The 10,723-nt window shown below is 26.4% G+C and overlaps 1 protein-coding gene across 1 annotated transcript in view; it reads left to right on the top strand.

Annotated features, from left to right (window-relative positions):
• The first annotated feature begins 372 nt into the window (after positions 1 to 372).
• Positions 373 to 10,723, top strand: part of LOC132939782 (zinc finger protein 33A-like) — a 36,517-nt gene continuing 26,166 nt past the window's right edge. The window contains exon 1 of the mRNA XM_061007152.1: positions 373 to 496. The gene's annotated coding sequence lies outside the window, so the exon portion shown is untranslated. The remainder of the gene's footprint in view (positions 497 to 10,723) is intronic.

Genomic DNA, 10,723 nt, shown 5'->3' with positions numbered 1-10,723 from the left:
TACGGTGGATTAATATAATCAATTAATACAAAATTCTAACCTAACCTAACCGTACTAAAATCCGATGAATAAAAAAAAAACAAATTTACTCCTTTTTTAAATTAGCCTATCCCAGAGGGCTAATCTACACACAAACATTAATTTATATGTACATTATTTATTGACAAAATAATAATAATACAAATCAACAAACATGCCCGATTAACCAATAGCAACCAATATATAATACACTATTATTATTTTAATATTAATAATATTTTTATTTTTATTTTTTTCTAAGTTGTGTATACCTTGTTGCGGCCGGTGCATGTTATGACAAGTGTTCTACATGACACATAGATCCGGCTGGTACAGTCGGCAGGAGGTTAGTAGCTCGTCTCCCGGCGTCAAACGTACCCGCTTGCAGCGTTTATTCGAGACGATCGACCAGACAGAAGGCGGCCGACCGACTGTATTCCGAATCTCATGCTATTATGCAACGTGTTATGGCCCCATAGTAAATAACATACATAATATATTATATTTAATTGATTACTATAATATAGTACATTAAACAATTGCGACAATCACGATGTAGAGAAGATAATATTTTCTGGCGACAAAATTACCAGAAAATATTTCACGTGGCGCAAACACTCTTAAATAGCTCAGAATCGTCAAAATTAAAATATATAATATTATATAGGAAAGTACCGCGTGTATAATAATACTAGTACAGCCAGACTCTTCGATAGTAATAATAATAATAATTCGTAGAAATAATGCGATATACCACGTATGTATATTGTATATATATAACGTATATTATTAGGTACATTTATACCTACTACCTGCAAAATAGGTATACCTGCAAACAATAGCCGACGACCGCCGATCATCGACCGCAGATAACACGGTACGACGGAACGAAAAATGAGACTCACAAAACTGCCGTTCTTATCTCTGTCTCCCTCGCACTCCGCATACAACCTACGCGTGCGAGTGAGAGGTCTGAGCGCCCGAGACGAAACTTTATGTACAGTTTAACTTAATTAATAGTCAGGCTATATTCGATTCGGGTCGAGTTGTTTATTTTCGGTGTTTCTTACGCAGGAGACTTCGATATTATTGCACATAATATGTTACGGGTCTTAAAACTGAAATTAAATATTTTACTTGGTAATGTAACATTTATGAACAAGGTCGTAATCCATCTTAAATATGTATAATATTCATGTTTACATTATCCAGCTAATTTATACAATTACACGTAAATATAGCCGACGTGGTATGGATATAGTATTGTAAGTCTTATGAATTTGGGTAGGTAATTATTATTACTAGATATAGCCATAAGGTCAAAATGTCAAACGTAATATTAACCATTATGATACCTATATATATAGGTACTCTAATCGTAAACTCATTTTGTTGGTTCAATGGTCAAACACGTCAACACTTCTAATGGTTCAATTACCTACACATAATATAGTATTAACATATATAGTATTACATTATATATATAATGTAGAGCATAAACCATATTAATAATTTAAAAAAAGTGGATAAGTGGATGTCGCTCTGCTGTACAGTAGTACTTAGTATATTTTATTGATGATATTATTGTGAATAAAGTAATTTATATATAACGTATTTACGCATGGAACTATGTTTTAAATTTTCAATTCTTAGATATAAAAGTTGAACATTTTATACATTTTTAACTAAAAAATAATTATTAAATTTTAAATTTGATACATTTTGTCAAAATTTAAACTATTAATGCTTTTAAAAAATTATTGTGCCTATGTATTTTTAATATTTTTAACTGCTATTGTAACAATATATCAGGGCCTTGTATTAAATTTTCACAAATTTTATTGACAATTATACAAAAAAAACTAAAAAATTGAAAACTATCCGTCCGTAAACAGCTCAAAAAGAGTCAAAATGTTATGGTGTATAGAAAATAAAAATATAAACATTCATTTTTGAATTACAACAAAATAACAAAATCGCTATATGGGCAATCGAATAAATATCCAATCTCAAAAATACGAACTTCAAACGCTCATCAAAATTTAAGTAGACATTTTTTTTTTTGATAAAGGTATACAAACTTATGAGGAATCTTGTATTAGATTTTTAATTCTTAGATTTAAATAGAAAAAGGTGGGTAAGTGGATGTCTCTCTGCTGTACAGTAGGTTACAACTAGGTCACAGTAATGGATATTGTTAAATTTGAATTCAATGATATAATATCATTGTATAAAAAAACGATTCTGAGCGAAAACGGTCAGTCAGCCTATGATATTACCAAGTATATTTGATGATATTATTGCGAATAAAGTAATTTATATATAACCTATTTACGTGGAACCTTGTTTTAAATTTTCAATCCTTAGCCATAAAAGTTAAACATTTTATAAATTTTTAACCACAAAATAATTAATAAATTATAAATTTGATAAATGTTGTCAAAATTTGAACTTTAAATGCTTATAAAAAAAAATTGTGCATATGTATTTTTAATATTTTTCAACTGCTATTAAAACGATATATCAGGAGTCTAATATTAAATTTTCACGCTTTTTTACCCAACAAATAAAAATTTATTGATATTTATAGAAAAAAAAACTAAAAAAATTGAAAACTGACAATGTCCGTAAACAGCTCAAAAAGAGTCAAAATATTTTGAACATTTTATGGTGTATAGAAAATGCTAAAATAAACATTCAGTAAAATTTTCAAGTATCTACAGTCATTCGTTTTTTAATTACAATAAAATAAGAAAATTGTTACATGAAAAATCGAGTGAATATCAAATGTTGTAAAAATATAAATTTCAGACGCTCATAAAAATTTAATTTAAGTTTCTTGTAGACATTTTTTTTTTTATAAAGGTAGACAAACTTATGAGTAATCTTATATTACATTTTCAAATCTTAGATTTAAAAAGAAAAATTTTTATGAATTCTCAACTCAAAATAGTAGATAAGAGTTATAAAAAAAGCTCAGAATCTAAAAATATTATATTCTACATTATTATTAAATAATCAATATAAAATGTATTTATTAGATTATTATTCAATTCACGAATTATGATATATGTTTATGTATATCTTAATTCGTGATTAAATTATTAGTCGTTATTTTATCACATATATTTGTGATCACAGGTACAGTTTATCAAACTATGTACTTCATAGTTTATACCCACTCAGCTTTAAATAGATAATGAACAAATTACTCGGGTAATTGATGAAATACACGTTTTATAAATAATATTTTTACTTTGTCGAATAAATAGGTATGGGATATGGGTTTATCTTATCCGAATAATTTATACATTGTCTTTCGTGTACTTTGCCCGTAACATAATATACATTATTTAACAACGATAAACGCAATGAAAATAAAATCGAAGAGTTAAGATGACGCCACACCCGCATGTGTTATCTCCGTCTTACAAATGTAAAACATAGCAAAAACTATTTTGGCGCATAAAAGAACGGAGAAGAAACAAAGAAGAAAAGGAATAAAAATAATAAATATTTTTTGTTGTGTAAAGGTGGTCTCTGACTGCCGAAACAGATAGCATCTCCCGCCTTCCATCCCCTATAATAAATTCAATAGTAGCGATGGCAAGTGCCATGGCAACCATCGAGCGTCACTCTGTAAAGTCCAGTACAGTGTAGACCCTAATTTCGACAGCCGACCGAAATCTCCCACAGCGCCGCAAAACAACATTTTTAACTGTATGTAATAAATAAACGATTTTTAAATTATAATTTAAAATCTAAAGTAAACCGACCATCCACAATAGTCCAGTGGTTCCCAACCGGTGGTCCGCGATGCCAAATAATGATTCTGCGTTAATGCGTTTTGTCTATGTTGCGCGAGGTAGGGAAAACAAATGGTGAGCTGCACAAGACAGACACAAAAATGAAAAAAAAAAATGAAAAAAAAACACACATCATTGTAAAATCAATACATTCATCGCTTCGCTCAGAATCTAAAATAAAAATCTCAATTTAATTTTTTTAGAATTACACGTCATAATATCGTAATATAAAACAAAATATGATATCAATCACAACATTGTCAATGTTTGAAAATTATTTTATAAATATAAAAATAAGTTAAATTGTAAAAATTTAATTCTTATTTTAAACTTTGGACCTAAATTGATTTTTTAGTTTTTTATATATTTATATTATTATTTTTACAAATTTGTTGAACCTGCGCAATATTTAAATTCATATAATATAACACTAATTAAAGGACAAGTATATAATATTTATCTACTTATATATTTGTAATTAAAAATTAATAATGTGGTAATTAGTGTTTTAAAAATAGATTTTATTCTATAATTTTCATATAGTTGTGACTTTGTGAGTACCTAATATTGTTTAGTAATATTTTTTTTCCTATGGTCAGGGATTTGTACTCTGGAATTCTTCGTCCTAGGTTTTTTCTCCTGGGAATTTTATTCCGCAATTTATACAAAGTACAGTTTATGTCATATTATTATATTTCTGGTCGTAATCATATCAGTGTATTAGAAACTATGACTAATATTTGACGTAAAATTAAACGGTAAATGGAAATTTTTCCCCCGACTGTTTTCGGTCTAATAGGACATTTCCCCCTAATTTTTTTAAAAGTTAATAATTGACTAAATATATTGAATTTAATAATATAATATTATTTATTATGAATTTTTTTTTTAAATAAAATATAAAATGTATTATAGACTATAAATTTATATGTTTGATCAACTGAACTACTTACTTGAAACAATAAAAATAAAAAATAAAAAAGTAAGTTTAAAATAAAATATAATTAATAGTTAATAACAATGGATACTTTTTAATGAGAAATTATAATAAAATGTGGAATCACGGGCGGCGGCCAAATTTCGCGTGGTTGTGCCGATCGGTTCTCCCACTTAATTTCGTGTAGGTACGCAGTAGTACAGTACAAGACCACGGTGGCTTAGCAAATTACGACGCATTTCATTTTTGCTATTTCACTCATCCTTTTATTAATTATTAATTGTTTCATTTCGTTATCGACTAACGCTTCATTAAATCACATTAAACGTATTATATTTTTTTTAATGTAATTTGTTAAATTGTAATTATTACTAATATTAGTGTATTATTTAATTATTATAAATATGCCAACTAAAGTGACAATGTGAATAATATACATATAATATTATATTATAACAGTTTATTTAACAAACCCAATATTATTTTCTAAACATAATTAAATATACTTTTTAAAAACGTTGAATATTCTTATAAACTATTTTCTTACATAAATTATATTCTAATTGATGATGATAACATACAAAAATATTTAAATATTTTTCAATTCACTACACACATTGGTGTTTATAAAAATAATCATATCATGGGCCAATATTATATTTCGTTCAAAGAATAAAATTAATGTTCATGATTTATAATATATCATAAATAAATTGAATTGAAGTACACTTTTTTTGTTTCAGTAATTTATTTACTTGGTGAGGTAATATATACTTTATATCACACGGCACACGAAATAAGTTGAACAAAATAAACAAATAAACAAAAGACATTAGAAATTCATTATAATTTAAATATGATAATAGACATTTCTACTCAAAAACATTTGAATTCTGATTCTTTTGTTATTTCTTAATTTATATTTTTTAGTCTTTGTTCATATTTATTTTTATTTTTTTTTTTTGTTAGAACTGTACCAGTTTGAATATTTAACAATTTAATAATTTTATTATACTTTGAAAATATTTAAAAATATTAGACAAAAGGTATAAATTAAAATCATATTTATTATATATTATAATTTCAAAAAATGGGGGGAAAATGTCAGCATAAAAAAAAAATCTGGGGGGGGGGGGGGTGATATGTCTACGATTCAAATTAAACACGCCGCCCCTAATATATACGAATTAGAGTGGCAGCATAAGTCTGTGATCTAGGTGGTTCTTGAGGGTCAAAATATTGAATTATACTTTTAAAAAAGATATTCAGACCGTAGTTGGATATTAAAATAACATAATGCAATATTACAATATATTTTATATTTAGATAGGGTTCAGCGATATTGAGAAGAAGTCGTTCTGTAGTGTGGGTTTAAAAACGCACAGGAGACCTTGTGCCAAACTGGTTTGCCAATCGCGTACAAAACTCGCCAAACGGCTTTAGAATCGTATTAGGGGCGGTTTTTGGAGAGGACAACAGTGGTCGGCCGGAGAACCACTTTTCGCGGTAATATTATAATAATATTTCAATATTTAATCCACTAGAAATATTATATCATATATTATTAATGTAATGCCAAATAATATGTTCTGAATTTATATTTGAATTGTATACAAATTGTTACAATGTTTTTATCAATTTTTTAATTTGGATAACTGGAAAAAAAAATAGCACTTTCCCCCCTCCGATCTATTTCACAGCCACCTTTTTTAGCAGTACTGTTTCACTTCCGAACAAAGACATTTCCCCCGCATAAATATATTTTTATTTTAGGAACTATATTTTTATATAATTAAACTACTGGTATAGCATGTAGAGCAAATAATATTTTGGAATAGAGGAATAATAAATTTACAACAGTGTTCGTATCAATCATCCAAATATATAGCTTTTAATTGAGCTCTACAGATGAGCCACTCTGTAGTGCATCTATTAAATTGTTGTATAATAGAACCATGGAGATTTCCGTAATAATTTGGGCAATGATATGCAAAGCTGGGCAAGTTGACCAATTTTTTTAACTAGTTATAGTTAATTTAACCTAAAATAAAAAAACCAGGAAGCTAAGTTAAAGTTAGGTTTAAAAACTATAAGTTAAGTTACAAATTTTCATGAAAATAATAACAAAGTGAAGTTAAAAGTTAAGTTACTTTTAGATTCTGAGCGAAGCAATGAATGTATTGATTTTACAATAATGTGTTTTTATTTTAATTTTTTTTAATTTTTTAATTTTTTTTTATTTTTGTGTCTGTCATCACCTTTTAGGACAGTAAAAGTGCTTGGATTTTCTTCAACAGTAACTTTTCTGATAGAATAGTGAATCTAGTTGGCTGGATCAAAAGTAAACATTTCCCAGTAGTTTTTAAAAACGCCTAGAAAAACAAAATAAAAAAACGGGAATTTTACGCAAAATCTGTTTTTGAGAAAATCGATTTTGGTTTTTGGTGTAACTCTAAAACAAATGACCGTAGGGACATGACATTTTGACTGAATGTTTATATTAGCATTTTCTATACACTATAAAATTTTGAAAATATTTTGACTCTTTTTGAGCTGTTTACGGACATTGTCAGTTTTCAATTTTTTTTGTTTTTTTTTCTAAAAAAATCAATAAAATTTTATCTGTAGAGTAAAAAAGCTTGAAAATTTAATAGAAGGCTCCTAGGTTATTGTTTCAAATGCAGATGAAAAAAATTAAAAATCCTTAGTCACAGTATTTTTATTTATAATCATTTAAAGTTCAAATTTTGACAAAATACGGAAAAATCACAAAAATTAGCAAATTATTTTGTGTTGAGAATTCATAAAAATTTTTCTTTTTAAATCTAAGATTTGAAAATGTAATATAAGATTACTTATAAGTTTGTCTACCTTTATCAAAAAAAAAAATGTCTAGAAGAAACTTAAATTAAATTTTTATGAGCGTCTGAAATTTATATTTTTACAACATTTGATATTCACTCGATTTCCCATGTAACAATTTTCTTATTTTATTGTAATTAAAAAACGAATGACTGTAGATACTTGAAAATTTCACTGAATGTTTATATTAGCATTTTCTATACACGATAAAATTTTGAAAATATTTTGACTCTTTTTACGGACGTTGTCAGTTTTCAATTTTTTTTTTTTTCTATAAATATCAATAAAATTTTATTTGCTGGGTAAAAAAGCGTGAAAATTTAATATAAGGCTCCTGATATATCATTCTAATAGTAGTTAAAAATTATTAAAAATACATATGCACAATTTTTTTTTATAAGCATTTAAAGTTCAAATTTTGACAACATTTATCAAATTTATAATTTATTTATTATTTTGTGATTAAAAATGTATAAAATGTTTAACTTTGATGGCTAAGGATTGAAAATTTAAAACAAGGCTCCACGTAAATAGGTTATATATAAATTACTTTATTCACAATAATATCATCAAATATACTTGGTAATATCATAGGCTGACTGACCGTTTTCGCTCAGAATCGTTTTTCTTATACAATGATATTATATCATTGAATTCAAATTTAACACCATCCATTACAGTGACCCACTTGTAACCTACTGTACAGCAGAGCGACATCCACTTATCCACCTTTTTTTCTTTTAAATACCTTACATACTCATAAACGTTTTTTTATCTCATCGTAGGAAAATAACTGGTTTTGGTATAAAGTAAAACAAATTAAGAACAAATGCACAGACTATATTATCTGAGGCCATTTATCCGTCTACAGTTCATTAACTTCGGCATTTTCTTCTCCAAGTTCGGTAGAATACATTATGCTTGGAGAATAAAAATAAATAAAAATAAACTACGTAGGTACTTACTTAGATTATAATTTATAACTGTGTACTTAAGTTATCATAACAGCACCAAAAAATAATAGCAAAATAAGCAAATTTTAAGTCATGGTATACTTATATTATAATTTTATGAAATATTAAATAACAGTAAAGGCACAATAAAGCATTAACGCTCAAAGGATTGACGAATGACTAAATTCACTATTGGAACTTGGAACCCTCATAGTCCACACACTCGCACTAGTTGACACACTACTACATAAGCTGATATTATATATTATAGAGACTTGTAAATTGACAACAATTTATTCTTATATATTATTTTATTTATATACCAATATAATATTATAGGAATGTAAAGTGTAGTTTGTAGAAAACACAGCATAAGTATCACTGTATCAGAAATTACTAATTAGGTCCGTTCTGGAAATTGTATTATTACCTACCTATCAATGTATCTAGTACACTAGTAACAATGTAACATACATCTTAACTGTTGTCATTTCATAGAAAATATAAACTCCCTAGTTATATTTCAAATAAGTAATAAATAAATAATAGTAATCACTATTCACTATAATACTACTAATTAGTAGTAATAACTATATGTCAATATTATAGTAAATGGTAAAACATATAATAATATACATTCCTACAATCGTCCTGGCGGTTCTCAGAAATATCAATGCAAATAATATACAGTGATTTATGAATCATAATATGAAAATTTTTGAAAAAACTTTTTACAAATTATACTTTAATTTTAACAAAAACTTTTTCGAAAATATTTTTTTTATATAATTTGATTTAAAATAACTAAGTTAAGTTACAATAATTTATAAAAAGAAATAACTTAGTTACTAATTAAGTTATTTTTTTTAACTAGTTAAGTTAAAAGTTATCAAATAAAGTAACTTTTAACTTTTTAACTAGTTACTGCCCAGCTTTGATGATATGTTAAAAAAGTTATATTATAGGTTTTAAATTAAGATACTTTTGAAGTTCTGTCAGCTGTCTTCAAATATTTTTTTTGATTTTGATTATTTGATTTTGTTTCTTTTATATTTATATTGGTAAATTTTGTATAAGTATATTAATATTATATTGTTATGACATTCAAATTTGAATTATATTTCGATACTAGCTTAGCCATTTGTACATTTATTGATTTGCAAGCGGAGCGATAAATGTATTGATTTAGGTATTGTTAAATGTGTAAAATACTCGATGAGTTGTCGAAAAATGTTTTTAATTTTCAACTTGAGTTAATATTCCAGGGGGAAAGTTAATTTAGTTAATGCATTTGAGAAGTAAAAATTAAAATTTTTCAGTAATTTACAACAAAAAAAATTAAGAAAAACAGGAATTTTTACGCAAAATTACTTTTTGACAAAAACGATTTTGGTTTTTAGTTTAATTCCAAAAAAATTAACAATAAATACATTAAATATATATAAAAAATGTATAAAAAATGTATAAAAAATTAAATATGATTAAAAATTAACGATAAATACATGAAATTATTATAAAAATTTATAATTTGTCTTTTTTTCTGATTTCTGTCAGAACAATATTTGTTTTCTCTTTCTGAAGAAATGGCGAATTTACGTGTATTAAATATGTCATATAGAAAATGTTACAATCTAAAAATGCTTATAATATATCGTTTTAAAATCGAAATATCGTATAAACTATAGTTTATATATAAATCCAATGCACAATCAAAGATAATTATATATTGTCTTTAACTTTAAGTTTGAAAATAAGCAAATTCACTTAGATACTACTAAAGCTATAAAGAAAAAACAATTGGTATTATATACGCTGGACGCAAATTTGTTATGTTGCGCGCAGATCAGAGAGAAAACTAATTGTGCGCACTGCGCAGCATCTATTGAGTTATAAAACGGTTTTTCTATATTTTCGCAATTACGTCAATAATAGTTTACATTTTGCTTAAAATGTCGTCATGATATCTACTATATTACTATAATATATTACAAGTACATGTAGTATATTATGTGTGCGTATAACGTCTTTTAGGGAAAAAATGTATAAAATAATATTCTGGGTTGAAAACAAAACCGCTCGAATCGGTCGATCTGGTGTGGAAAGCGTGTGTGGTGCCGCGAGGGTCGATAGTCGGGTGGTGGTGGGAC

This window comes from Metopolophium dirhodum, chromosome 2 (assembly GCF_019925205.1).
Source record: "Metopolophium dirhodum isolate CAU chromosome 2, ASM1992520v1, whole genome shotgun sequence".
NCBI classification, from domain to species: domain Eukaryota; kingdom Metazoa; phylum Arthropoda; class Insecta; order Hemiptera; family Aphididae; genus Metopolophium; species Metopolophium dirhodum.
Note: the sequence above shows the minus strand (reverse complement) of the source record. Positions and strands in the feature narration are given on the sequence as shown.